The sequence below is a fragment of the Neofelis nebulosa genome, chromosome 13, assembly GCF_028018385.1.
Source record: "Neofelis nebulosa isolate mNeoNeb1 chromosome 13, mNeoNeb1.pri, whole genome shotgun sequence".
Classification (NCBI taxonomy): Eukaryota; Metazoa; Chordata; class Mammalia; order Carnivora; family Felidae; genus Neofelis; species Neofelis nebulosa.
The window spans coordinates 91706832-91734089 of NC_080794.1; the positions used below are offsets into that span (position 1 = coordinate 91706832).

A 27258-nucleotide genomic window follows, 5' to 3' on the forward strand; every position below is an offset into this window, starting at 1 on the left:
CACGGCTCCGAGAGCCTGCGATTCTGTCACAGGCTTCACGTGCTCCAGTGGGCTCCCTTCTCTGCCACCACTCGTGACTGACAGGAGGCAGAACCAGCAAGTACCTAGAACGGTCTTCAGAAGCGGGGTTGGGAAGAAATGCCCTTCGGGACCCGTCCATTTGGCCTCAGGCACGAGGGGTGCGTTCCAGGGGGTGACGCCGTCCTTACTGAGCCAGGTACTGGGTGGGCCCTGCTCTCGGGGATATTCCAGTCTGGTGTGGAAGATGCCGGTGAGACTCTTAACAGCTGCGGCTTACGGGGCTCTAGTTAAGAGTAGACGGAACTCTTGCCAGTTTGAGCAGAAAAGGAGGTTTTAAGAATAGGTGGCTCCTGGGAAGGGCTGGGAGTCAGGCTTGGGGGGCCCAGGGGAGGGCGGCTGAGCGCGTCCCTGCCTCTGGGGACTCTTGCTGCTGCCGCTGGGCAGAGGACCCACTTGACAGCCTCTCCCCTCCCGTCACTGGTGTCTCGGGCTTCACTGTGTAGGTGGCAGGGGCTGGACAAGGGTGACCTGGTTCCTGCCTCCGGGGCGCGGTGCTGGGAGGAGCCTAGAGGCCCCATAAGGGTCCTCACCCAGCCCTTGTCCTCCCCGCTGGGCACGTTCACTTGGGGTTTGAAGTGCCCCACGGTCAAGTTCTGGCTGCTCTAAAGGTCGATCGTAGTTCTGTTTCAAGTACACTTTTCTAACAGTTTGTCATTAGCAGTCTGAAAATGCACATTTTAACCTGAGAGGTAAGGAAGAAAGCAAGAGCCTGAGGTCTCTGATTTCCGGGACTTGTATGTGATGTGGTGCTCCCCGTCGGGGCGGCGGTCTGGGGCACCCCCACCGCCTCTGCACCCGCGCTGTTTGCCATGGCATGCGGTGTGTTTGTTCCTTGAGATTTCCTAAACTGGCGTTTGCCAGAATTTTTATAGCTCTAACATGGAGGCCAAACGCGTCTGCGCGTGTCTGGGTGCGTCTGTGTGTATGTTTAACACGCCCCTGTGTAAATATGTGTTTTAACAGAGACTACTTTCCAACCATCGCTCTTGACATACGGTTGACCCTTGGACAACCCAGGGGTTAGGGGCATGACGCCCTGTGCAATCAGAAAGCCCCGTAATAACGTCTCACTCCCCAAAACTTACTGCTAACCGTGTCCCGATTGGAAGCTTTCCAGGAACCTAGTGAATTAACACGTGTGTAGCATGTTGTACGTGTTACATGCTGTGTATTCTTACAGTAAATCAAGCGAGGAAGGAAGACAGTACCAAGAAAACGATCAGGAGGACAGGATGCGTTTACAGTACCGTGCTGCCCTTGCCAGGAAAACCAGCAGAGAAGCCGGCCTGTGTGCTTCAAACCCCAGTGTTCAGGGTCAACCGTACATTGATTTTTTTTTTTTTAATTAAAAAATTTTTTTTTATTATTATTATTTATTGTTGAGAGAGACAGAGGCAGAATACGAGTGGGCTAGGGGCAGAGGGAGAGGGAGACACAGAATCCGAAGCAGGCTCCAGGCTCTGAGCCGTCAGCACAGAACCCGACGCGGGGCTCGAACTCACAAGCCATGAGATCATGACCTGAGTCGAAGTTGGACGCTTAACCGACTGAGCCCCCAGGCGCCCCAACTGTCCAACTGTACATTATTTTCAAGAACTGATGTTTGGTGAAGCGTGACGCTGAGTTTCAGCTCGGGTAATGAAGGGCACAGGGCATGGTGCTAATTTTGAACGGCGGGGGGCGGCTTCTGACGGGCGCAGAGGGGGGAAAGCACGTGACTTTCACCCTGGGTCCCCACGCCTGAGTCTGCATCACAGAAAGGAGCAGCTTTCCAGGGCCTCACGGGGATCATTGCTTCTGGGTTCAGACTCAGGGAGGGGACTGTGGCTGAGTGACAAGGCTGTCACAGGCAGATGACCCGAAGAAGGCAGGGAGCCCCCCAGCTCCTGGGCTGCGTGTGGAGCCCTTGCCGGGTTTGCTGCCTGTGTCTCGAGGAGCGTGGGGCCTTCTAGCAGGAGTGGCACCGCTCCCTGTGGGCCCCACTCTTTCTGTGCCCATCTTGTCTGAGAGGCCGCCGCGGAGCTCGGCCTCCGTGCCCATCTCCGCCATAGCGTGTCTTTTGTGCCCTTCTGCTTGTGTGCCAGCAGACCTTTCCCAGATGGCCCCACTAAGGGGACCGGGGTGACAGTAGGGGGCTTAGATGCTGCAGGAGCCTCACCTTGCCTGTTGGGGCCCCGCTGCCCACCCTCCAAAGGGCATCGACATCCCTGGGCACAGGATGGGTCGAGGGGTGGTATCCCCGCGGAAGGAGGGCTCTCCAGGCAGTGGTCCTGGCAGCCGTGCCACCGTGGGCCGACCTTGAGCCCTTCTTCCTATGTATCACTGCTCGGCTGTGACAGCTCCTGCCTGTGCGCTGGGCCTTGTGGGGCCAGCACCCCGGCCTCTGGGTGTGGCCGGCTGACGGGCTCAGGAGCCAGTTAGGAAGCCCTCACAGGTTTCTGCAGAGGCACTGCCTTGGTGAGCCTCGGGAGAGGCGGAGGGGTGGTTTTGCCAAATATCGTGAGGTTGAGAGCTTTGACCTTGGAGATGGGTGTGAAAGGGGATGTCGGGAAGTGGCAGGAGTGGATGAACGTGCGCTGTGTGTGTGGCCAGCTCACACGTCTGCAGACATCTGTGCACCAGCTGTCACATCCCTGGACATCCATGGACCAGCTCTCGTGTCCATGGGCATCCGTGGACCGCCTCTCACATCGGTGGTTGTCTGTACCCTGGCTCTCACGTTCCTGGTGGCCGGTGCACGGAGCATTGGGGTGGTTCCTGGGGTTTGGAGCGTGTCCAGGCTGGGAAGGATGGCTGGGCGGGTCTGGGGGCCTTGGCCGCCCTCTTTCCCATCGGGATCGCTGATGTCACAGGGTTGGTTCGCTAGTTTTTGGGCTGTAGGAACTTGAGAGTTACTCCGGGCTCTGCTTGCTGGTTGCGACTGTGTTTTTCTCTAGAGAACAAATTGCAGATTTGAATATTTTGCAGCTCCGGTTTTGAGTTCAGCTTGCAGAGCTCACCATCCGCTGTGGGAGTCCTGCTGACCTCAGGCTAGTAGACTGTCCCCTGCATGTGGTCCTGCCCCTTGCCTCCTGAGTGTGGCCTCAGCCTGGTGGCCAGTCTGCCCCGATCCCCTTTTCCTGAAGGTGGACGGCCCCAGGCTGGTTCGTGGGGAGATGGGAGGGCAGACACACAGAGCATTCCCTGGGTCCTCTGTCCTGCAAGCCGATCCCCACCCTGACCTCCTTACAGCTCCTGCTGGACCGTCCCACCGGCTCCGAGGCATGTCTGCCAGCCCGCACCCAGCCCGGGCCACACCCACACTCCTGCCTGTAGGAGCTGGCTGCCCTCACCCCAGAGCCAGTTGTTGCTGGAGCGCTTCCCAGCCGTGGTTCGCCTGGGACCCTGGGCCACCAGGGCCACTGTCTGAGGCGGTCAGCCGGGCCCTCTTCCCCTGACACCCGCTGAGTTGCAGGGGTGGGCCCCTTCTCTGTCCCTGTGGCTCCCCTCCCAGGACAGCGCGTGACCTGGTGTCAGTGTCTTAGCATGCCCAGTCTGTCCCCACAGAAGGGAAGCTCCGTGAGGTCAGGGTTCATCAGGTGCCTCATGTTGTTACCAGGAGCTCGCAGGCAAACTCCCCGAGGGGCCTGGGGACACATCTCGGATTCACGTTGGAAGAGCGAAGGCCTTCGAGGTGGAGCGTGCCACTCTGTCTTGTTCTCTGCCCTTGACGAGAAAACCCAAGTCACAGATGACGGGTGGCAGAGTGGGGACTGCTAACCTGTGGGTGACTTCTCACTGTGGTGTGGAGGGACTGGGGAGGGAGGGGGGTCAAGGCCCTGATTCTGGAAAGCACGTCCAAGGAACGCTTTCTGAGGATCAGGACGAGGAGGGTCCTGCCGTGGGCGGTCGGCTCTCACTTCCGCTCTGTCCTTGACCGCACACTCCTTGTCCCTGGGCCCCCGATGGCCAGGTTAGCAGCGTGTCTTTGGGCTAGTGGCCTTCCACGGTTCCTACCTGGTGGCCCCAGGGAGGGTATCCCAGAGTGTCTTATTTCCATGTGGTGTGGGTCCCTAGCCTGGCCCTCTGATTCCCCAGATCAGCCGGGGCTCAGCCCATCCTCAGTCTCACACTGCCCTCTGCCCGTACCCGTTGAGATGGTGCAGAACCTTCTGGAATGTTTTCAGCGGGGCAGGTGTCAGACTTGAACAGTATGTAGTGCTTGAGGTTGGCTCTGTGTTTTAAGTGTGTGGTGCTGGTCACACTGAACTGGGACCCCTCCCAAGTGGGGTCACTGCAGTCCCCAGTCCGGCATGCTGACATTCAGGGGCATGGCCAATTGGGTTAGTTCCAGAGTCACAAGAGTGGCGGGAGCCTCCACATACAGGGGGTCTGTCAGGGGGAGGAGGAACACATGAGGACCCGGGGAGACCCCCTCCTCCCTGAGGCAGGGGAGCCACAAGAGCGGAGGACGGGAGGGACAAGGAGGGGGCCAGAGGGGACAGGGGTCAGGATGGAGTGTGTCGGGGGCAGGCCTGCAGGGTGCAGGGTGGCCGAGTGTGAGGGATGTCGTTCAGGCCGTCGGGGAGGAGCCCGCGGGCTGCCAGCACCTTGGGGCTGAGGGTCCCTTCGCATCGTGCGTGTGAGGAGTGGGCCTTGGAAGGTGGATTCTCCCTGGCCCCACCTGGACCAAGGCACCCTCGTCCTCCGGACCGGTGCTCCAGCTGGTTTGGGGGACATGGTGCTTCCAGCACATTGTGCCACGAGAAGGGGCAGGATGTGCAAATGATCGTGGGACCCTTGTCCTTTCGGTTTCTATGTATTTTTCTATGTAAAACATCCCCCAGACGCTCACTTTGGGGTAAGAGTGAGTGGGTCACAGACGGCGATGGTGTGAATTTGGGAATTGGGCAAGACTAGAAATCAGCGTGAGGTTTTGTTCGGAGTCCGCAGCCTCCCTGGCACCTGGGGGCCGGCTGAGGGTCTCTCCCGCTGCGGGGGCTCCTCCCGTGTCTTGGTGCACGTGTCCTGCCTGCACCCCGGGCGGCCTGCAGGTCTGGCTCTGGCCTTTCTCGGGGAGTGAGGCGGCCTCCTGGCGGGGGGAGGGTGGGGGGGGGTGGGGCTGTGCCGCTGTGCATGGTCCCGCATCTGCCCCTCCGTAGTGAGTACGTGTGTCAAGATGAGGGTGCGGCCGGGGCGCCTGGGTGGCGCAGTCGATTAAGCGTCCGACTTCAGCCAGGTCACGATCTCGTGGTCCGTGAGTTCGAGCCCCGCGTCAGGCTCTGGGCTGATGGCTCGGAGCCTGGAGCCTGTTTCCGATTCTGTGCCTCCCTCTCTCTCTGCCCCTCACCCGTTCATGATCTGTCTCTCTCTGTCCCAAAAATAAATAAAAAACGTTGAAAAAAAAAAAAAAAAGATGAGGGTGCGGCCACGCATTCACACCGTGGCAATTAGGCACAAGCATATTCTTAGCCACAGGTTTTACAGAAATGGTAATTTTCCGTGTTGTAGTGAGCACAGAGCATACACAGGGTCGGGAAAGCAACAGAATACATGTGTATGTTTAAAAAGATCATAATCATGGGTTGCTGTACGGAAGAACTTTAAAATTAGAAGGAATTCTTTTCTCAGGATGGCTATTGAAAAATGACGTGTTGGGGCGCCTGGGTGGCTCAGTCGGTTGAGCGGCCGACTTCGGCTCAGATCATGATCTCGCGGTCCGTGAGTTCGAGCCCCACGTCGGGCTCTGTGCTGACAGCTCGGAGCCTGGAGCCTGTTTCAGATTCTGTGTCCCCCTCTCTCTGACCCTCCCCCGTTCATGCTCTGTCTCTCTCTGTCTCAAAAATAAATAAACATTAAAAAAAAAAAAAAAAGAAAAATGATGTGTTGAGTGGGTGCCACATGGGAAAAGAAAAGGAACAGAAAAAGTAGGGGAAGGTAGGGGAAACAGGCCCTGAATTCTCCCCGATGCATGGTGGCTTCATTGGTGGCCCTGTGATTGCTGGCGAGGCTGACCGTAGGGGCTGCTAACTGGGGATTATTGCTCTGTGCTCTGGGCAGTTGTCCAGGAGACCCGTGAAGGGGCTGAGGAAGGCCCCGGAGCCTCAGTGGCCGATGCACACACCTTTTGCGGTCCTCTGGTCCATCTGGCCTCCCAGTTATGTGTGGTGGCCGGAGTCCCCTGTCGTGTCTCCTTGCTTCCCACCGCTCCCCACCCATGCTGCCCTCTCTCGGGGTGGCTCCTGGAGTGTGGCCAGCACCCGTCCTGGGAGGGCCGCGGTGGGGGAAGGAGCTTTGTCCCCACAGCCCCGGGCTTCCCCCTGGGCCTGTGCGGCCACCGTGCGTCTGAGAGGCTGTGACCCCTTCTCCGTGGATGTGGGACCCGGGGTTTCCGGGGTGGCCGTGGCCATGCTGGTCTCAGTGTTCCTACCTGCACCAGGGGCTGTGAAAATGGCTCTTGGAATGGAGACCCGGTTCCAAACGCTCTAGGCTTTGAGGAGGAGAAGGCGTATCTCGGGAGTGTCTTGAGGTCTTAAGGTCACAGATGATCAGCGGTAGATGCCATGAGGTCCTAGGTGTGGTAGAGAGAGCTCCTTTCCCTGAGGTCTGGGAGCTCCGGCCTTCACCATGGCTACATCCGGGCTTCTCTTATTCCTGCAGCAGGTGTTCATTGAGTGCCTGCTGTATGCCTGGCCCTGTTCTGGGTGTGGGAACTGTATCAGTGGACTCTGAGCTGTGCTTGGAGAGACCGCCTGCCTGGGCCCGGTGTGAGCCTCAGGGAGATGGGAACTGGCCGCTGCTGACTCAGAGATCTGGGCCCGTCTGGGGGCCACGTCAGCCCCTGCACTGGAGCCACCCCTGACCCCCCCCCACCAGGAGCTCCCCCTGCGGGAGCTCCTCCCTTAGGAGCCCCCCCCCCCCGCTCCGCCCCCCCAGGATCTCCCCTGTGGGATGCGAGAGCCCCACCACTGCCCCCCCCCCCCCCCCCCCCCCCCCCCCCCCGCCCAGGAGCTCCTCCTGCGGGAGCCTCCCCGCCCCGTCCCCCCAGGAGCTCCCCCACTGGGAGCCTTGCTGGGAGCTCCTCTGCCGGGTGTGATACAGACACCAGCGAGCCTGTTCTGCACTGTTGTTTTACAGCTTCTGGGCTGAGCAGAAATGGCACCATTTATTTTACCGTGTATTTGAAGTGGTGCATATTTGAAAATTTGTTTTAATTCCAAGCCTAAACCACTTAAGAAATAAGCCAAAGACGCTCTAAGGCACTTTGCGCTCCTCACGTCCACCCTGCGGTGTGGACGACACAGAGGATACTCGGGGTTTGTAGTCGACCAGAGCGCAGACCTCCCAGCTGGCTGTGGGTCCAGTGTAGGGTGGGGGCGGGGCCGAGGCCAGCAGACCAGCCCCTTGTCCATCAACACACGTATATGGCTGTTCCTCCTTCTTGTCTCTGAGTTGGGGACTTTAGCAGGGTCATAGGAAGGAATGCTACTTTCTTCCAGGTCGTCACCTGCAGCAGTGACAACCTTCGGGCAGTGACAACCTGGGGAGGGGACAGGGAGGCCTCAGGGTATGGCTGTCACCTGGCCACCTGTATTGTTCTTCCTGGTTCTCCAGGGAAACCTGTCAAACTTAAATCAGTTTTAAGACCTTAGTTTGTTCAACTGTATTTAAATGATCTTGAAAAAATGAGCAAAAACGGGTAATTTTCTAGCAAAGTATGTACAAATACACAGACCGAAGAAGAGAGAATAGTCAAGTTGGCCAGTTATTAGAGGAAGACAGAACAATCGACCTGTCGCCAGGTACAGGTATTTCAAGTTGTCCAGGAGCGGCGGACTCCAGCCCTGTGCGAACTGTCCGGCTCCAGAGAGATCACGAACGCTCAGAGACCGCGGAGCCCCAGGGGCCAGCACCATAGACCGTCGCTTGTGCGTGCTCGCCAGAGGGTCCCACGGAGGACCCAGCGGCAAGTAGAAAACAGTCTGTTTATTACGCGTGTGAGTGTGGTTTCGTATTCAGAAAAATTGCGTCACATGATCCAGCATGTTAATAAGTTAATAATTTATCAATAGGAAAATGTCTGTTTTTTGTAGATGCTGAAAATATATTTGATAAAATTCAACATCTCTTGATTAAACAATGATTACTCAAAGTAAAATTGAAACATGTAAGATTTCATTAATACTGTTTTGGAAACATGGAAATCAAACGTTGAAGTTGAACAAGACAAAGATGCTTGACATAAACGTGTTTATTTAAACATTTTCTAGAAGCTTTAACTACTGAAATCAGTAATTAAACAAGAAGAGACCGTAAATCCTGAAGTATCAGAAAGGAAGGAGAGTTATTTATAAATATGATTATGCATCTGGGAAACTCAAGTGGATTTACTGAAAACCTGTGATACGCAGTGAAAGCCTTTAGTGATTAATCCGTACAAGTTCTTATACATCCAGACAGTAAGCAGAATGGACCCGTTTGTGATGATGAAACGCACAGCCATGGAGTCCAGCACTCTGACCTCTGTGTGAAGGCAGCTTCGACACAGTCGCAGAGAGCGGTGACAGTCCGTGGGGACACTGCCCGTTTGCAAATGCAAAGGCTTAACTTACGAAGAGGTAGTCACTTCTGCTGATCTTTAAATCTAACTGATCTGGGAAACACACGGTGTCGGGATGCTGACGGTTACGAGTAACAGAATCCCTCCCTGGTCGCACACAGGGCGGGGAGCGTGCGGGGCAGTTCGGCACGCCGTCCGGGCCCAGCTCCCCCACGTCTCCGTTCCCACGCCTCCCTGTGCCTGTGGTACTGTCCCTCTGATAAAGGCTGGATGCCACCATCAGATTCTCACACCACGTCCTGCAAAATTGGAAAGGAGAGACACTGGGTGGGGGGGGGGGGGAAGGAAGCACACCAACGCCCCCCCGCCAAAACCCCAAACAACAACCCCATTTTTTCCCAAAGAAAACGGAAACGCTTATTCAGAAAGATACATACACCTTCATGGTGGCTGCAGCGTTATTCGCAATAGTCAAGACGCAGAAGCGACCCAGCGTTGTCCATCCATAGACGAGTGGGCAAAGAAAGTGTGTGCACACCGTGGAATACTACTCAGCCATAAAACAAGAGGCAAATCTTGCCGTTTGCAACAACACGGATGGGCCTGGAGAGCATTATGCTGAGTGCAAGAAGTCAGAGAAATACCATATGATTTCCTGTGTATGTGGAATCTAAAAACAAATGAACAAAACAGAAGTGGACTCAGATACAGAGAACAAGCTGCTGGTTGCCGGAGGGCAGGGGGGTGACACAGGAAACCCCCCTCCCCATATCTTTGGGCAACTTTGATGCAACTTCTTAGAATTTGGGATCTTTTATATTTGGGGATGTATTACTTTTTAGTTTGGGGTAATTGGTGGCACAGAAGGGACTGGAGACCCTGTGCCACCCCCCCCCCCCCAGAGGAGCGTCTCGTGGGACCATGGCACCTTTGTCAAAGCCGAGGAATTCACGTTGGCACAACCATTGACTGAGCCACAGACTTGACTTGGGTCTTAGCAGGTTTCCCAGAAACGAGCCTGTTCTGTCCCAGGACCCGGTCCAGGGCACCGCACCACGTGCAGTCGTCTTGCCTCCTCTGTCCCCTCTGGACCCTGGCAGTTTCCCACTCTTGTTGTCCACGTTCTGGACACTTTGAGGAGACTGCTCGGTGCTTTGTGGGTGTCCTTCACCTTGGGTTTGTCAGATGCCTTCTCATGATGAGCCCGGGCTTGTGGGCGTTTGGGAAGAAGACAGACGTTGCCGGGGTGCCCGCCACCTCTCCACCGTCCGGTCACCGAGTGCACCCCACACGTGGGGGTGAGCGGGCTGCCCTTTGAGGGGGGCGCCCAAGCCGTTGCCTGGAGGGGCTCGGGGTGCCCCAGATTTGGCCGCTGGACTCCTTCATTTGGCCCCGAGTACGTGTGCATCCGCTGTCTTTTGGAAACTTGGTGACTCGTCCTGTGTTTTCCCTGCCCCCTCCCTGGAGTCAGCCAGTTCTCCCGGGGTCTGCTGCTTTTATTGGAGAATGGTATTTAGTAACAGGATCTGGCTCATTACTCCCCTGGGGTCACATGCAGCTTTCCTGTGATGGGGGGGGGCGGGGGGTCTTCCCGGAAGGCTCAACACTTTCCCTGGGTTGTGTCTAGGCTGAGCCTCGTGCCCGCCCGGGCCAGACGCAGAGGGAAGCAGGATGGCCCCGGGCCACTCCGGGGTGGATGTGTTTGCACTGCTTTGATGACGTGGGATGGGCAGGTGGACGTGTGTGTGGCAGCCGGGCGAATTCTGAGAAGGAAGAGCCACGCGAAGGGCTGCCTCAGCGGGGGCTCCCGCCTGGTCACGAGGCCGTGGAAGTCCGAGCAGTTTGGGGACGATGCGCAGGGCGGTCAGGCGGCCGGTTAGCGGCGCTGCATTGAGCGCTCGAAGAGCAGATCCTGCGAGTTGGCACGACAAGGTGGCACCTGAAGCTGTGAGGCCTGGACGTCAGCTCACCTTGCCGTGACGATGACACCACATGCCCGGGTCACCACGTCGCTCACCCCGACCTTCCGCAGCATTTTGTCGGTGGCGTCTCAGTAAAACCGCGGAAGACAGGGAGAGGTGAGTGAGGCCTTCCGGAGCTGGGAAAGGGGCACGCCAGCCTGTGGGGACTTGGCGTGGGACAAGGGCCACATCTCAGCCAGAGGAGCCAGCTTACTTGGTGTGTGGAACAGTGTGGAAGCCCTGGTGGAAAAGAACGCCGAGTCCCCCCGCCAGTCACCAGAGCAAATCAATCGTAAGGGGGCGGAGTTCCACCCGGTTGCATCAGGTCCCGGGGATCAATTGCAGGGCACGCCATTACCTCCTGTACCTGTCAGAAAGGAGGGAGGAAAGCACGGCCAGAGCAGAGGCGGGGTGCCTTCGTCGGTCAGATGAAGGGTCTTGGTCTCCGGAGGGTGGCAGGGTTGCATATGGGAGTAGAAAGGAAGCAGAAGGAAAGCCCCTTCTGAAGAGACAGCGGCTCAGCGGACTTTGTACGCGGCTGCTTTCTGCGTAGACGCGGGCGTATCGAGACTTCGCGGTAGACCGTGTCTGAGCCCCGCCAGGACGGTGGGTCTGTCTCCCGAAGGGCAGGGCTGGCCCAGGGAGTGAGCGGAGGCCGAGGGAGCCCGTTGTCCCCCTTTAACTTGAGGGACCCACTTGGCGACTGTCCTGGTGGCTTGTGGGGAAGCAGGTGGGGCGCCATGGTTTTTTGGGGCCGGAAGCCGCGTGGCTGACCGGAAAATAGAGAGTGCGTGCGCTCTCGGGGCCTGCCCCTGCTGTCAGGTGTTCAGGGGCCACAGGGATGTGACGGCAGTAGGCCTGCAGTGTGACGGCAAAGCTGCCTCTCCTTGGTTTCTTCCTTCTCGAACTCGCCGCCACAGAGCCATCTGACATAACTGCCCGCTGTGGCTTTCGTGAATCTTAGAACCCGTGGCCCGTTCTGTTCCCGCGGCACCGTCCTGTCTGGGGACGTGACTTCTCCCTGCTGCCCACCCCGGCCCCTGGCCCTGCAGATGCGGTCTCTTCCATGGTGCCTCCACCCCACTTCACTGCAGTTTCCGCCCTTGCCTGCGCATCCCCGGCCGCGTTGGTAGAGGCTGTATGCGGCGTCAGGCTGCAGGGCAGAGGCGGGGTTGCCCAGCGCTCCGGTCCCCTGCCCCAAGGACCCGCGCTTGTCCTGTGAGGCCCAGGGGGTGGAGCCCCAGGCCTGTAGGTTTGTCTGTGTTTGCTGAGTGAAGGGTAGGTTCAGAACGGGGTGACACATGAGTGCGGGTTGTGGGGCCCAGCCCTGGATGGGAGGAGGGAGACACCTCTTGCCTCAGTGCCCCTGCTGTGGGCAGCTCCCCGAGGCCTCGGTGGCTGGGGAGGGTCCAGGCTGGAGCATCATCCCCCGGCCCTGTGTCCCTCTCCCACCCCACACTCTGTCCTGCTCCGGGGGCCTGCACTGCACATGGTGCAGGTCTGTGCGTTTTCCACCCAAAGGGCTAGCAGTGTGCATGTTAGAGTATTCTAGATCGTCCTGGAATACAGACTGCACGGGTTACATTTCAGCATTAAGCGTTTGCCTCGTGAGCTACGTTAATTTCGGCACAGGTCCACGTCTCGCCAGTGCCCAAGGGGGGGCGCACGCTGGACGAGTCTGGGTTCTGTCCTAAGGCCCGAGGTGGGCCGCCTGCCACCCCACCGCTGCACCAGTCTCCCGTGCTGTGGGGATGGGCTCTCCTGGGTCCGTCCTCCTCCGCCTGCTGCCCGCAACCCACCGTGCGGACGTGAGCTCACCAGCGGACCCGGACCTTCAGTCTAGAAACCCTGCGTGCCGCGGCCCCTGGGGGGCTCTGTGAGCGGGCTCCTCAAGGTCTGGAAGGGCATTGACGCATGTGCGTGGGACTCCGGCCGAGACAGGAGCGGAAGCAAGGTGGGAGGCGCGAGGGCATTCCAGATAGGGCCGCCGCGCCTGAAGAGCAGCCAGCGGGACAGAGCACGGCAGGCAGCCCGCCCGCGGAGCCGTGGAACCCGCTGTTGTCTTGCAGCCCCGTCTGGTGAAGTGATTCGGTTTACTGCATGTTTCTGGATAGTCCTCTGGGCACCCTACAAGCTGGCTTGGATATTCTAATTTGTGTCTAAGATTAAATTTACATGAGAGACGTGGGGCCAGGGAGGCGCTGGGGACTTCTGAGTCCCTGCCAGTGTTTTCCTGGGCTCGCCGCTTTGTGTGTCCCACGTTTATCTGGGGCCTGAGCCCTGGGGTGGATGTGACCAGGGGGAGCCCGTGTTTTGGTGCACAGAGTGCACCTGACCTGGGGGCTGGCGTCAGGGCCCAGCCCCCTCGGGAGCGGGGGAGGAGACGCGTGTGGGGCAGGGACCCCAGGGAGGGCCGCGGGGCCGTGGAGGGGCGGCCGGGTGGGCAAGAACTGGCAGAGCCAGGCCCGCCAGAGCCCAGTACGGCCACTCCTGTCTCGGAGAAGGCGCGGCGCCTGCGGGCAGGGGCCGGGCGGTTTCCCGCGCGCTTCTCCTGTATGCCGGCCAGTACCCTGTGTCCTCCTCGGTCACTTCTGTCTCTCGTTGCAGCCACGTTTGCTCCTGGGCAGCCGTCCAGCTCCCGATTTGAGAGGGTAGCCCGGGCTTCCTGTCCCGGAGGGCTCGGTGGCCGCACTCAGGTTGTGCTCCGAGGAGCACTGACAGACTTCTGGGTCAGTTTTCTGGTGGGCATCTTGGCCACGTGTCGGCCATTTCGCCTCACTCAGCACTGTTTTGAAATTAGACTTAATATTGCCCTTGAATGGAAAGAAGAAAAGCAGGAATCTAACACTAGAAGTTTGGGGCAAGAGTTGCACCCACACCGTGTCTCCAGACTCTGATTCTGCATCAGTGAAGGCAGATAGGACCCTCGTGTTGTGTCTGTTTCAAATGCTGTGAAACGTGACCTTGTACGTGACCAAAATCGGGTGGCTTCCCCTCCCTCCGGGACGAAACGTGGCCGCGGAGTGTGCTTCACATCTTTGTGGTGGTGTGCGTAGGGCCAACGAAAGCCTTACAGACGCTGCACGTGTCTGCGTGGAACCTGTCCGTGCGCCCTTGTGACCACGTGCCGCTGCGCCCCTCCCGTCGGAAACCGGAGGAGAGAGACCCCTAGTCTGGGGCATGGTGGAGGCCCGGGGGGGGGGGGGGGGGGGGAGGGGAAGGGAGAATGTGTGGAGGGGCGAGGCCTGTCACCAGTGTGCACGGGGACGCAGTGGGGGGGGGGGGGCGGGGTCTGGGGCAGGACCTCCTGGCTGTGGGGCCCGTGGCCCTGGCAGGGGTTTCGCAAGGCCTGCTGAGGAGCTCCCACCCACCTCTGGCCGCGGCGCCTTGCCTGGGTTCACGTCCTGCAGCCACTCCCGGTGGCCCTGGGGCCTCGGGCCCGTCTCTTCCTGGGGACAGGCCGCCGGTCGCAGGGCCTGCCCCGCGGGTGCGGCTCCCCCGGCAGCGCTAGCACCTGCACGGGGGAGCGGGCCGTGCGGGCGGGGCAGCTCCCGGGCTCTGGGGGAGCAGCTGGGGGCTGTCGGTGCCCCTGGGGCGGCAGTGGCTGCGGGAAGTGAGGGCACGGCGCGCGTTCCCTTGTTAGGGGCGGCCGCCGTGGCGTGAGCCCCGGTAGAAGCGGGGCGCGACAGGGGGGGCACTGGGTGCCAGCAGTGGGCAGAGGGAGGCGCGGAAGCAGGTGCCCCGACTCCGGGTCCAGAGAGTCGAGCCTGCCTGCTCCGGGAAGGGTGGTCACCTGTGGGCCTCTGGCGGCCTCCTGTCCTCCCGGCCGTGGGTGGCGCAGGCTCCAGGCTGCCCTTCCACAGTCCTTTGTGTGTGTGTGGGTGGAGGACACAGAATTCATAATTTTCACGACTGTCTTCCTTAAGCACCTGCCCTCAGGCTTCTGCTCCCTGTCGTGAAGGGCGCCTGCGGTTGCCCTGCGCTGCCCTGGGCGTCCTGAGCAGAGAGGCGCATCCACACCCACGTTCAGCGGAGTTGTCGTCAGAGATGTGTTTTGTGTTCTTCGTCCTGGGGGCCCTGTGAGAGCCGGCTTCCTGCGGGGCCCGTGCTTCCCGGACGGACACCGAGGCCACAGCCTCACGGGGACCGGTGCCCGGCCTCTCGACAAAAGCGGGACGGGAAGGAGTCTCCTGGGCTCGAGTGACCACTTCGTTTCAGGAAGGCGCTCTGGGCTCCTCCCTGGCCTGCTGCCCGTCGCCAGCATGGGGACCGCGTTTGTACAGCTCACGGCCTTTCTTACTCTTGCTGGGAAGTTTCTGCCTCCGGGGGCGGGTGGCGTTTCTCAGGGCGGTGCCTGTCCCGAGTGACCCGAGTGGTGCCCTCCTCCTCTCGTTACTTCCTCATGGTCCTTTTCTTTCCTTAATAGTAACTTGGGGGGCGCCCGGGTGGCTCCGTCGGCTAAGCATCCAACTTCGGCTCAGGTCGTGATGTCACGGTCCGTGGGTTCGAGCCCTGCATCAGGCTCTGTACTGACGGCTCAGGACATGGATCCCGCTTCGGATTCTGTGTCTCCCTGTCTCTCTGCCCCTCCCCCAATTACTCTCTTTCTCTGTCTCAAAAATAAACAAACCTTTAAAAAAAATCTAAAAAAATAGTAACTTGGAAAAGCACATGTTTTCTGAGTTCACTTATAATTTCTTTGCAGGAAAATGTTTTTTAGTTTTGCTTTGGATATCTGATAAGATTTGTAAAAATGTGTGTTTCAGGCTTTTGGAGAATATCGACACCCCTCGGTCCTCATTTGGCCCCTCCCCTGCACCCCCGTTGTCCCTGATGACAGCCTCACCTGCCCAGGCCCTGTCCTGCCTCCTCCAGCTCTGACTGAGCTTCTCCCCCAGGGCTCTCTGGAGCGCCTGGGTGGTGTCTATCTGCATCCGTCCCCTGTCCCCCACCAGCTCATGCACTGGGACAGCCTGGCTGGACAGGTGTCAGTAACCCCATGGCCCCACGGCCTACAAGTCAGGTGTCTGTGTCCCCAAGGCCTGCAGGTCAGGTGTCACTGACCCCATGACCTATAGGTCAGATGTCACTGGCCCCATGGCCTACACGCATAGGTACCAGTGGCCCTGTGCTCCACGGGCCAGTTGTGGTGACCCCATGTCCTACAAACCCTATGTTCATGCCTCCAGCCTGGGGTCAAGTTGGCTGAGGCCACGGGTGGCCCAGAGCTGGTCTGTGGGCAGCCCCAGGGCTCACGGTGATTGGTTCACCCCACCCAGGGCACCCACTCTGCAGGCCCGTGTGCCTCCCTCCTGGCCCAAAACACGGTCAAAGGCTGCCTGTCCGTCCATCAATTGCCACACCTCGGGTTCTCTGGGTATCCTGGGCTGCAGATGGGGACTCCGTCTTGTCCCCCAAGCCTGGCTGGAGGCCAACAGGAGGGCGAGGGTTCCGGGCCCCTGACTCACCGAGTCGAGGACTAGAGTGGGTCAAGGCTGGCAGTGTGCCCGGCACATGGGGAAGGGTGAGTTTGTTCCCCAGGGAATGCTGTCTGTCGCGGTCTGCTTACCAGCCAGGGCCTGCCTCCTGATGCAGCCTGTGGAGCCCAGCTGGAGAGCACAGGGCTTTGGCGGTGGTTCTGGCTGTGAACCAGCCTTGCCTGAGGCTGGGGGGCCTTGCGCGCGTCCCCAGCCTCCAGCCCTGTCCGTCTCCTGCAGCACAGGGACCCTGGGGGGGGGCGGGGGGGGTGGGGGCATGTGACACTCAGCGCTGCCCAGGGCGTGGCTCCATTATGGTTGCCAGCGAGAAGGATTTTGCACGTGTTTATTTTACAGGGGCCCTATTTTTAGACTGAAGTTATTTTGAACTTGAGTTTTAAGGTTAAAGAAAAAACAAAACCCTCCCGAGACTCAGAATTAGCATGTCTGATTGTCGGAGAAAGGACGTTTTGGGCTTTGCCGTTTCATGACCCTGATTTTCTGTGGCTCCTGACTCTTGGTCTCCCTCGTTGGCCTGCAGCCGTCCAGGGGTGACAGAGGGCAGCTCCCACTGCCCCTGCCCGGAGAGGCCCTACCCTGTGGCCACACTCTGTCCTGCTGCCGGGCCTCACTTGCAGCCCCTGGGGTTGGGCCGGATCAGCTTTCGCTGAGGTTTAGGGGCTGTGCCTCGGTGTGAGAGCAAGGGTCTGGCGGCCTGTAGTCGATTCCGTCTGAGGAAAAGCAAAGCAAAAATCTGTGGCCCCCTGGAGCCGGCCGTTCTTTGTGGTGAGAGTCATGGAAAGGGCCTCACAGACTGTCCAGTTCAGCCTTTTATCTTTTATTTTTAAACTCTTTCACAACATTTATCGTAAGATTCCCAGCATCTAATAAAGTTGAAAGGACTTTGCCATTAACACTGATGTATCGACCAGCTGGTTCTGTCATTAACATGTTCCTGTCCTTGTTTTATGACCTACTGATCTGTCTTTTCATCCATGAGTCATTCTGTCCTTTTATGTGTTTCAGAGGAAATTGCAGACGTCAGTATACTCGTTCCCAAATACTCGAGTAGGAGTGTCATTAGCTAGAGTTCAGTATCGGTTTGGATTTTCTTTTGACGTAACATTTACATGCAGCGAAGAGTGCGCGTTTAAACACACATTTGCTGGGTCTCGGCCAACCCAAACCTTTATCAAGACGTAGAGCACAGCTGTCATCCCAGAAGGTTCCCCCGCCCTTCCCCGCCAGGGAGCCGGGCCCCCGTTTCCCTCCGGCCCCGTTTAGCCTGTCCCGGGACGTCCCGCCAGCCGGCCGCACGCGGGCTGCGCCCCGTCTCCTCGGCCTCCTGCACGTGGTTTGGACACAGCGTCCCGACGTTGCCTGCGCCGAGCTTGCGCCCTCGTGTCGCGGGCAGCGTTCCTCGCACGGCTTCCGGCTGTGCTGCAGGCTGTCCGGCTGTCCTCCGGCTGACGCTCACGGGGCTGCTCGTTTGTAACGTCTTGCTCGTCACGAGCAGACTCTGTGAACTTCCCCGTACGCGTGTTTTGGGTGCGCGCTTCGTTCCTCTCAGGTCCTTGCACCTGGGAGTGGAACCGCTGTGTCACCGTGGAACTTCTCCCGGAGCGAACGTGCCGTTTCGCGTGCCGCCAGCGGTGTGGGCCCTGGCGGCTCTCGGCACCTCAGGCTCGCTGGGGTGGTCGTGACCTGGAGCCCGTTTCGGGCGCTTGTTGGCCGTCCGTGTGTCCGTTTTGTTGGTTGGTTGGTTGGTTTTCAGTGAAGTTCTCTGGTCCCGTCCTTTGCCTGTTTCCGACTGAATTGTTTTTGTTACTGATTTGGAGGAGTTCCTTTCGTATCCAGATGCCCGTCCTCTGTCACACACCTGTTGTGCGCTTCTGTCTCCCGGACTGTGGCTCGCCTGCTCGTTTTCTTGATGGTGACCTCGGTGACCAGCGGTTCCTAATCAGGATTTTTCACGATTGTTGCTCCCTCTACCCTAGGAAGTCTGCCGGCCGCCGAGCTGGGAAGACATTCTTCCCGTTGCCTTTTTTTTTTTTTTTTTTAATGTTTCTTTTTGAGAGAGAGAGAGGCAGAATGTGAGCAGGGGAAGGGCAGAGAGAGAGGGGGACACAGAATCAGAAGCAGGCTCCAGGCTCTGAGCCATCAGCCCAGAGCCTGACGCGGGGCTCGAACTCATGGACCGCAAGATCATGACCTGAGCCGAAGTCGGCGCTTAACCAACAGCCGCCCCCCCTCTGTCATGTTTTCATGGACCTCGGGCTGTGTTCTCGTTCTTCAGACACCACACTGCTTTTCCCTCCAGACTCTGCATTTCTGTGATTTCTTCCCCCCCGAGTGCTGCCTTCCTCCACCGTAGCTGAGGTCCCCGGGACCCCTCTCTGCAGTCGCATGAGCCAGAGGCCCCGCGCTGCGGGTTGGGGAAGGCAGCTCCGTGGGTCACGGCGGCTTAGGCTCACCCCCTCACAGCCCTGGGTGACCCCGTCCTTCTGTGGGATCACAGCCGGGGATGAGCCACGTGTCTCTGAAACCCACGTCCCACTGTTGTGTGTGGATACTTGGGGAATCGGAATTGAGCGTGTCACTTGGGAAACGGGCAGAGGAAAGTGCTCCCAGAGGCTGGCCTTGGTGTGCTCTCGCCGGTCTGTGTTCCCCTTCGAGGCCCCAGAGGGTGACCCTCCATGGGAAGAAGCTGCATTTCTGCCCTCACTTACTGCCTCTGGGCCTCCCCGGCAGAGGCAGGCAGGTGCCCTCCACGGAGGACATGGCGACGCTGGGCTCTCCGTCGGGCTGTGGGTGCGCCTCCTCGTGGGGGACATGGGGCACGGTGGGTCCCGAGTCTGCACCCTGTCACGTGGGAGTTTGGAAGCTGCCCGACCGACAGCACAGTTTTGCGGGGGCGGCAACGGGGCGCGGGGCGCGGGACCCGGGCGGCACCGGAGGCTGCCCGCGGTGCTCTGAGCCTCCCCTGCCGGGTCTCCCGGCACTCGCCTTTGAGAAGCGGCCTCCTTGAGCATCGGCCTGAGAACGGCCTGTGCCCGATGGAGGCCGTGACGCCCTTCTCTGGGCCCTCCCCGCGTGCGCGCGGTCTCCTCTCCCGCGGCCCACCGCCTGCCTGCGTTCTGGACTTTGCTGCTGCCGCGCATCTGTGTTCCCAAACCCAGGCGCGCGCTTAGAGCTGGAGTTCAGATTTCGTCACCTGTGCACCTGGGGGTGCCCTGCATGACCCCCTCACCCCTGCCCAGCCCCCCATGCCCGCTCTGCGGTCTGAGGGGGTTTGGGTTCAGCCTCTCAGGTGTGACATTACACGGGCCGTGCTCACGGTCTTTTGCAAACCCGGAGAAGCCGTGTGAACGCGGTGGCATGTGGACTGCTGGCCGTTGCGGAGGTTGGATGGGACCGGACGGCGGGGCCTCGGTGTCTCAGATGTCTGCCCGTGACGCCCCAGGGTCCCGACCGTGGGGGTGAGGGCCCCACCCTCCGCAGCAGCCACCCGCCCGTCCGTGGGGGATTCTGAGCAGAGTCCTGATGGAAAGAGCAGTACCGGGGGCCCAGGGGAGGCCTGTCCGTGGGCGGGTAGGCTGGGCGGCTGTGCGGCTCCGGGACGGGGCACGTTCCCACCTGTCGCTAGGGTGCCCGCGGTCCAGCGCTCACCCTCTCTGGTTGTGCATCTGGCAGGCGGGCCCGGCTGGGCAGGTCTCTGCTGAGAAATGGTCTCAGCCCCGATGGCTGGCCTGGGTGGAAGGTGTCCATGGGGTGGGTCATTTCCGTTTTTATAGGCCGTTATTCCAGATTAAACCTTAGTTTTTCAGAAGTCAGTCCTCAGTGACCGTACGTTGTCATCGTAAGTGTATTTTGTCCCCAGGCACCCTTGAGGAGAAAATGTTCGTTCGTGGTCAGGTTCGCCCAGGCTTTGTTCCCAGTGGCGACGGGTTCTGAGCATGTCTTTGCCAGATGCTGAGCACAATCCTGCCTCATGCGTAATTGAAGAGGGCGCATTTCTGAGCCATTGTCCGTGGGAGGATCTCTTGCGGTTTTCATTCCCACTTTGGATGCTCTTGCCGTGGCGGCTGCCGCGAAAGGAATGGTGGCCAAGGGGAGGAGCGATGCGGGCGGCCCTGTCCCTGCTCCTCCGCAGTGAGGCCCTGACCGCCCTGCACCGCTCCGTGCGCGTTCTCCTGGTGGAAGGCCCACCTTCGCTTCCTTTCACAAAACTATTTTTAGCCTCAGTATTTCTGAATGTGCAGGCAAGACTTCCTTTCTCGTGAAAGGAAACGGTTTTCCTCCGCAGGGATAGGCGTCTGGCGGGGGGTGGGATTTCCCGGGACATCGGTGGCGCGGACCGGAGGCCTTGGCCCGCTCTGCACACAGGCTTAGGGAGCCCCTGGCTCTCGATTGTTTTAAATGACTCGTATTTGAAAGTTTTAAGGACGTATTTGAGAAAGCGCAGTTTCTGGGCTGGCATACGCTGTGTGCGAACACGGGGCCCGTCGCCACCGCGGGCCGGCTTCGTGGTAGCCTGTCGGGATGCGGCCCGCAGGACTCGGGCCGTGGCGGCTTGCAGCCCTGAGCCCAGCCTGCAGCCCCTCCTCCTGACAGAGCTGTGCCCGGGCCACACGAGCCAGCGGCTGCGTGGACGCCACCACCCGGACGGGGTTCGGCATGTGGGGGTGGGAGTCACAATGGGGTGGGTTCCCCCTGGAAGGCCTGTCCCCATGGCCCCCCTTCCCACCAGAGGTGAGCACAGCAAGGGACTGTTCCCGTCCTCCTCAGGCCTCACCGTGGGTGGGGGCTCCCTCTTGTGACAGCAGCTCCTGCTTCCGGCACTTTCTTTCCCCTTGCGGCCCAGACCTTGGCTTCCTTCCTGAGAAAGTCCTCTTTCCAGATGCTTCTACAGGTCTTTTTTTTTTTTTTTTTTTTTTTTTAATATTTTTATTTATTTTTGAGAGAGAGAGAGAGAGGGACTGAGCGCAAGCAGGGGGAGGGGCAGAGAGAGAAACACACAGAATCTGAAGCAGGCTCCAGGCTCTGAGCTGTCAGCACAGAGCCGGACGTGGGGCTTGAACTCGTGAACCACAAGAGCATGACCTAAGCCGAAGTCGGACGCTCAACCGACTGAGCCACCCAGGCGCCCCCTGATGCTTCTACAGGTCTTAACTTCACACCCGTAGTTAGTGTGTTAGTGAGCGTTTGCTGTGTTCGCTGCCTACAAGGGCCAGGCAGTGAAGGCAGACACAGAGAGAGACAGAGACAGAGAGACAGAGAGAGGGAGGGAGGGGTCCCTGTCCCGTCTTCCGCTTAGGCAGCCACTGCGGGGTCAGGTCGGGGCGGCTCCCGCAGGTGGGAGGGAGAGGGGGACAGAGGTGCGTTAGGCTAGAGGCCAGGCCGCCCCCTGGGGCACCGGGCGAGCTGCAGGGGAGTGGTGGGGGGCAGGTTCTCATCGAGCGCACGAGGCTCTGGCTGGGCTCACGTGGCCCCGGTACAAGGGGGTCTGTGTGGGGCCTGCAGTCACGGGCCCCATCGCCTCCAAGGGCCTCGGCCGCCCTCGTTGCCGCTTTTCTGCGGCATGTGCTCCGGCAGGGGCGGGGGGCATGGCCCGTCTGGCTCCCTGGGCCTCCTGCCCTGCTCTCTCCGGCCGCCGCGGTGGCCGACACGCCTGCCTGTGGGGAGCGGTGCTGTCGGGGGGGCTCTGCGTGGGTGTGCCGCGGGTTGGGCCGCAGCCGTGGGCCAGGACGCGGGGACGAGCGCCCCCGCCCAGCCGCTGCCCGGCTCTCGTCTGCAGAGGTGAGCCTCTCACTCGTGTCGGCCCCCTTGGCGTCTTTTGGTCATTTCTCCATCAGACCTGTTGTCGTTTTGCTTTGCCGTCCGGTTCTTCGGCGTCGGGCGGCCGAGCCCTCGCACGTCTGCCTTTCGACGTTCGTTGTGGGCGAGCGTGTGGCTCTGTTCAGCAGCGGCGGGCAGACTTTGAGTCATAGTGTGTTTTCCGTGAGCTTTGGAGTCCGCCTGCCCAGTGGGGCCGCGGGGCCTCGCCCAGGGGTGCGGGATGGCGCTGGGCCAGCCTCCCCGGGGTGGGGGGAGGTGAGGGCGTCGTCTGTGGCCTCCAGTCCGGCGTCGCCTCAGCCAGGAGCGTCCTGCTGCTTTCCGTGCACAGAGTTTTCACAGCTAAACGTCGGTCCCTAAGTGTGGTCTTTGTTCGGTGTTGCAGTTGTGATGGGGTTTCCTCCCCAGCTCATCTTGTGACCAGCGTTTGTGTTTAGGACAGCTGTTGATTTTGTACCTCACTTTTACATCCTGCTACTTTTTCCTCAATGCTTTTACGTTTGTCTTAGTTTCATCGCCGACCCTGGTCCTTTGCACGTGCTGTCCTCTCACCTGTACCCTCCTGGTTGTTCTCTCTCTTTCGTCTTATTCCTTAATCTCTTTGGCGTTGGTCTAGGTGTTACGGAAATGACGGTGTCTTTGCCCCGTTCCTGACCTCGGGGTGGGGGTGGGGCGAGTGTTTCCCCACAAGACAGGGACCGGCTCCAGGGTGTGAGTGCGTGTGCTGTGTGTCATTTCTAACACATGCTTCTGTCACACTCAACTCTGTTGCTACAGAACAAGAAGGAATAAAGAAAACATGTAACTCAAAAAGCCAAAATACAGAATTATGTCATAAGCTGAAGTCACGTGAGAAGATGAATGTAAACCATGTTTGTTGTTGAATGAAAAAGTAAACAAAAACCCACCAGAAAACCAGTAAATTAAGGCAGTGTTGATGGCTGTCTGCACCCAAACGTGAAACGCGTAGTTGAGAAAGGCAGGCACCAGAGGGAGGGCGGGACGTCAGGCCACGTGGCTGCTCTCGTGGTCAAGGCTCCTCCCGCAGTGGGATCGGAGTCCTCCCCAGAGACCTTATTTCCCAGTAAAATCTGAATGGGCGAAGCGTTTAGTGTGACACCAACTGTTCCGTTGTACGCAACCCGCCCGTGTTCGTAACACAGAGGACATGTGTCAGTTTTCCGCCCGTGTGACAGCAGCACAAGTGCAGGCTTCCACAGTGGCCCCGCCTCTCGGTTCTGGGGGGTGGGCGTCCGGGCGCAGCCGAGCGGGGGCCCCCCCGCCCTCATCTGGAGGGAAGTGTGCTGCCCCGGGTTTGGCCCACGTCAGCACCTTGCTGCGGCAGAGGTGAGGGCGGGCTGCAGAGAGCCAGTGCTCCGCCTCCCCTCCCCGACCTTTAGAGCCTCTTGGAAAATTGCCCAGCTGACATCTGATAAGGGCAGACCCACCCAGGATAACGCCCCTTCTGATGAACTTAAGATCAACTAATCTTGGGGTTTAATTATACCTGCAGAATCCTTCCACCTTTGCCACTGGTGTCCCCTGACCAGGGGAATGACATCTTATCATTTCCACGGGCGCCCAGACTCCCCGGGGAGGGGTTCTCGGGGAGCACAGGGGTGGGGCGCGTGCAGGCACTTCCTGGTCTGTTAACTTGACATTAATGGTTGCAGACTTTTATTGAAGAAGTTTCATTTATTTCTTCTTTGTCTTTCTTCATGTGAATCCACTCTTTTCTTTTTTAAATTTTTTTAATGTTTATTTATTTTGGAGAGAGAGACAGAGCCCAACAGAGCAGGGGAGGGGCAGAGAGAGAGGGAGACACAGAATCCGAAGCAGGCTCCAGGCCCCGAGCCATCAGCACAGAGCCCGACGCAGGGCTCGAGCTCACGGACCGCGAGATCGTGACCTGAGCTGAAGTCGGACGCTCAACCGACTGAGCCACCCAGGTGCCCCAACGAATCCACTCTTCTAATCTGTATAATTTTCCTTCTCCCTGGAGAACTTTTTAAAACGTTACTCTTAGGGCCTGTCCCCTGGTGATGAGTTTTCCCAGGTGAGAACACCTTTATTTCAACTTGGCTTTTGAGAGATGGTTTTGCTGGACGCAGAGTCCTGGGTGGCTGGTGCTCCCTCTCACCGCGGGGAGCTTCCCACACGACTGCCAGCTTGCTCGCGTCGCTGTCGGGAAGGTCGCCATGATCCAGCCCGGGTTCCCGTTTCCTCCGTCTTCCCAGATGCTCTCTGTCCCTGGCTTGGTGCACGTTGGATCCTGTGTGCCTGCGAGTAGCCGTTCTGGGGGGTGTGGCACCGAGTGCTCTCCCCGCGAGGGAGCGACTGTGTCTGGTGTTTGTCCTTCATTGAAAAATTCAGTCCTTAGGACCCCACAGGTGTTTTCCACTCTCTTTTCTGGCTCTTCCTGAAACCCCATCATGTGAGATCATCTTATGATTCCTGGACATTCTGTCCTTTTGTCAGTGTTCTTCTCGGCGTTATGTTTTGGAAGTTTCCGCTGACGGGTCTTCTAGCTCGCGGCTCGCTCCCTCTGCGTGTGCGGTGTGTTGATGAGCCCGCCGGAGGCATTCTTCATGTTGTTACAGTGGGTTTGATTTTAGCGTCTGCTTTGCGTTCTTAGAGCTTCTGCCGCGCTGCTCGCGTGGCCGTCCGTCCCCGTGTGCCCTCCAGGCTGTCCGTCAGCACCCTCCCTGTGCCCTGCGCTTGCTTTCTGGCGTTCCGGAATCGGACTCCCAGCCGAGAGGGACTCAGACGCATTTTCTGCGTCTTTGCACTGTTTTCCCCTCGCCTGTTAGGCAGCCTGGTAGTTTTTTGCCGGGAGCTGGACTTGAAGCGTCGGGTCCCAGGGGCTGAGGTCGCGTGAGGCCTTCTGTTAACGTGGCCCTGGGCCGTGTTTACGGCGTGCCGCGGCCATGGCGTCGGAGGCTTCGTGGTCCCCTGGTGTCCTCGCCTGTGTCCCGGGGGCTCCCTGAGGGCAGTTCACAGGCGGTCTGTGTTGCGCCCTCTTGCACCGGAGCCCTGCCTTGTGCTGGCACGGCGTGGGGGCGGGGAGCGCCCCGCGGTCTGCAGCCCGTCTCGGACTGTGGCTGCGCCTGTGTCCCTGCACTGTGACCCCTCCCCCGTTCCTTCGGGGCCGTAGGCAGGCAGGTTGGGGGGAGGCGCCCTTTCCAGGGGTGGCCTAGCCCGGGTGACCCCCCTTCCCCGGCGTGGCAGGCTTTCGGCGTAGAGAGGGCGCTGGGTGTATTTCACCGGGGCTGCTCCCCCCGTCCCCCGGCCGGCGCCAGGAGGGGTCTTTCTCCAGGGATCCTTCTCCAACCTAGACCATGAGCACGTGCCGGGCTACCTGGAGGGAGAACCCACCACAGCGTGGGGCCTCCTCGACGTGGTCCCGAGGGCTTCTCCGTACACTCGTCCGCACTCGGCTTCCCACAGGTCACAGCTGACCGTTGGCGCCCCGGTACTAGGCTTTGGTTCCAGCATCTTCTCCGGGAGAGCAGGTCTGCGCCGCGACTCGAGTGTTCTCCTGTCTGTCTGGGCTCCGGGGTGGCGGTTTGCTGCCCGCTCCAGCTCCCTGGCGGGTCCAGGAGATGCCGGCGTGATGCCCGGAGCGGGACTTGCAAGGCCATGTGGCTGCGGCTGGACCGGGGTCCCGGCTGTCCCGTTACCCGTGACGAGAATCGGCCGATTTCTCTGAGCTGCTGGTGCGGCCAGTTGCCTCGGCCACTTTCCCGGTGGAGCCTTCTGTGCATTCGCGGGATAGTCCACGCGGTTGGTTGTGAGGGGTGAGCCTTTAATGTGCTGTCACACTCCTTGAGCGTGGGTATCTGTGCTGATCGTCACAGGTGGGGTGGGTGAGACGTTCCTCCCTTTCTGTGTGCGCCGCCTCATCATGTATATGTGTCAGCGTTATGTTTGCTTCAGAGCAGGGACCTCGAAGCTTCCGTGGAGCTGTGCTGCCCGCGAACGTCACCAGCTACGCGTGTGGTTTAAAATGAAGTGATGTTAAAAATGCAGCGATTTAGCCACAGGAACCACATTTCGAGTGTGAATTTGGCTGCTGCAAGTCTGTAATCGTGGAGGGTTCCACCGACGGTGCCGGTCCCTGTGTCAGTGGGAGCGTCCCGTGGGCCACACCGTCCAGCCCTGGGGCCACCGCGCGCGGGTGGGTGTGTGTGGCTGTGGGTGTGCGTGCGCGTTGAGGCGTGTTTGAAGTGTCGCTCTCGGCCCGGCCCGTCGGTAGCAGCTGCTGCGGCAGGAGGCGCCCGGGGGGCCGCCGTCGAACCCTCCGCAGAGTTTTCCCCGTTCGCCTCTCACAGTGGCTTGTAGCAGCCGGTGGTTAGCGTGCCGCAACGCGTCCGAGAGCCGTCACGGTCTCTGCGTCAAGTGTTGAACACGAGGTTAAAAGTTACGAAAGTAGGGGCACCTGGGTGGCTCAGTCGGTTAAGCGTCCGACTCTTGGTCTCGGCTCGGGTCACAAACTCGCGAACCGTGAGATCGAGCCCTGCGTCAGGCTCCGTGCTGACGAAACAGAGCCTGCGTGGGACTCTTCCTCTGCCCCTCCTGCTCTCTCTCTCAAAGTAAATAAGCAAACTCAAAAACCCCTCGAATACGAAGTGACGTGTGGTGACCGTGAGCGCATCAGAAGTGAAGAAACCGAAGGGTGGCCCTTGGCTCGCACGCTGCGCTCTGCACGCTGGTGTTCTGTCCTCAGGAGCGGCATCGGGAGCTGCGTCCTGGCCACGATCCGGTCCTCGGGTCGTGCAGCCGCGTGGTCTCCTCCTCCGCGCCCGGGAGCACTTGCGCTGGAAGGTGGCCGCGTCGTCCCGTCAGTGGACGGCCTGCCCGCGGCTCTTTCGTCCGTGCCGGGACTGGGGGCCCGCAGGACTGCTGGGGCCCGGCCGCGTGTCCGGGCTCCCGTCCCGGGAGGCCCCCCTTGCTCTGGCCACGTAGCCCGGGGCTCGCGGTGTCGCCGGTTCGGGCGGTGGGAGAGTGCGTGGACTCACCGAGTTGTGCGGCCACCACCGCGGTCCACGTTACAGCGTGTCCATCACCCCGTGATGGGGAAACCCGCGCCCAGCAGCGGCCACCCCCACCCCTGGCCACCGTCCGCTTCCTGTCTGCGCGGACCGTGCTGAAGGTGGAGTCACGTGTTACTTCCCTTTTGTGTCCGGGTTCTCTCACGTGGCGCGTGTTTTTGAGGGTCGCTGTGCTGTAGCGGGTGGCCGAGCTTCCTTCCTGTTTAAGGCCGAGTCGCAATCATTTGTGTGGATGGGCGGTGTTTTGCTTATTTGTTCATCTGCGCGTGGGCATTTGGGCCTGTCCACCTTTTGGCGACTCTGACCGGTGCCCC

The 27258-nt window shown here is 59.7% G+C and overlaps 1 protein-coding gene across 5 annotated transcripts in view; it reads left to right on the forward strand.

The window, feature by feature from the left end:
- Nucleotides 1–27258, forward strand: part of INPP5A (inositol polyphosphate-5-phosphatase A) — a 174425-nt gene that overhangs the window by 14953 nt on the left and 132214 nt on the right. The window lies entirely within an intron of this gene.